Consider the following 1,998-nt stretch of genomic DNA (forward strand, 5'->3'; position numbering starts at 1 on the left):
TCAAATTCACAAAATCCTCTTTAAGTCCAACGTCCTTGAGTTTCGTTCCTATGTTTTCTTCTATGCATTTTATTGTTTCAGGTCTTACACTCAAGTCCTTAATCCATTTTGAGTTAACTTTTGTGTGTGGTGATAGACAGGTGGCCTTCCACTGTATGTTTTTGGCTTTTTTGTCAAAAATTATTTGCCCTTATAAATATGGGTTTACTTCTGGACTCTCGATTCTGTTCCACTGATCAGTGTATCTGTTTTGCTGACAATACCATGTCGTTTTGATTACTGTCGCTCTGTAGTATAATTTGAAGTCAGGCAGAGTGATGCCTCCAGCCTCATTCTTTTTTCCTCAGGATGGCTTTGGCAATTCGTGGTCTTTTGTGCTTGCATACAAATGTGATGATTTTTGTTCTATTTCTTTAAAAAATGCTGATGAGATTTTGAGGGGATTGCATTAAATCTGTATAATGCTTTGGGAATATCGTCATTGTAACTATGTTGATTATTCCAATCCAAGAACACAGAATATCTTTCCATTTCTTTGTATCTTCCTCGATTTCTTTTAATATAATAGGGTCTTGTAGTTTTCATCATATAGGTCCTTCACATGTTTCGTTAAATTTATTCCTATTTTATTCATTTTGTTGCAACTGCAAAAGAAATTTTTTCCACTTCTTTTTCTGACACTTCATTATTAGAATATAGGAATGCTATAGATTTTTGAACATTGATTTTGTATCCAGAGACTTTACTGTATTTGCTTATTGTTTCTAGTAGTGTTCTTGTGGAGTCTTTAGGGTTTTCTATATAGAGAATCATGTCATCTGCAAATAGTGACAGTTTGACTTCTTCGTTTCCTATTTGGATGCCTTTTATATGTTTCTCTTGCCAAAACTGCATTGGCTAGGACCTCCAATGTTATATTGAATAACAGTGGCAATAGTGGACAGCCTTGCCTTGTTCCTGATCTTAGAGGGAAGGTTTTTAGTTTCTCACCATTAAGTATAATGTTGGCTGAGAGTTTGTCGAATATGGCCTTTATTATGTTAAGGTACTTTCCTTCCATACCAATTTTGTTAAATGTTTTGATCATAAATGGATGCTGCATCTTGTCGAAGGCTTTTTCTGCATCTATTGATATGATCTATGATTCTTATTTTTTAATCTGTTTAAGTAGTGTATCACATTAATCGATTTGCGTATGTTGAACCATCTCTGTGCCCCTGGGATGAACTTAATCGTGGTGTATAATCTTTTTAATATGTTGCTGTATTCGGTTCGCTAGTATCTTATTTAGGATTTTTGCATTTGTGTTCGTGAGAGATATTGGTCTGTAGTTTCCTTTTTTTGTGTTATCTTTAACAGGTTTTGGTATCAGAGCAATACTGGCCTCATAAAATGAGTTGGGAAGTACTGCCTCCTCTTCAATTTTTTGAAAGAGTCTGAGGAGAACAGGTATTAAATCTTCTTTGAATGTTTGGTAGAATTCACTGGTGAAGCCATCTGGTCCTGGACTTTTACTTTTTGGCACGTTTTTGATCATTGTTTCAATTTCCATACTGCTGATTGGTCTATTTAGATTTTCCAGATCTTCTTGATTCAGTCTAGGAAGATTGTATTTTTCTAAGTACTGGTCCATTTCTTCTAGATTATTAGATTTGGTGTCATACATCTTTTCATGGTATTCTTGTATGATCCTTTGTATTTCTGCGATGTCAGTCATAATTTCCCCTCTTTCATCCCTGATTTCATTTGTGTCCCTTCTCTTTTATCATTAGTGAGTCTAGCCAGGGGGTTTGTCAATTTCATTAACCTTCTCAAAGAACCGACTCTTTGCTGTATTTATTTATTCTATTGTTTTTTGGTTTCCAATTTCATTTATTTCTGCTCTAATTTTGATTATTTTTTTCCTTCTGCTGACTTTAGGCCTTCCTTTTCTAGTTTTTTAAGATGAAGCATTAAGTTGTTTATTTGGGCTCATTCTTGTTTTTGGAGATAGGCCTG

At 34.5% G+C, this 1,998-nt stretch overlaps 1 protein-coding gene across 2 annotated transcripts in view; it reads right to left on the minus strand.

Moving 5' to 3' along the window:
- The window catches only part of EXOC6 (exocyst complex component 6), a 175,533-nt gene that overhangs the window by 158,357 nt on the left and 15,178 nt on the right, over positions 1–1,998 (minus strand). The window lies entirely within an intron of this gene.

This window comes from Pteropus vampyrus, unplaced genomic scaffold (assembly GCF_000151845.1).
Source record: "Pteropus vampyrus isolate Shadow unplaced genomic scaffold, Pvam_2.0 Scaffold68, whole genome shotgun sequence".
In the NCBI taxonomy this organism is placed as follows: Eukaryota; Metazoa; Chordata; class Mammalia; order Chiroptera; family Pteropodidae; genus Pteropus; species Pteropus vampyrus.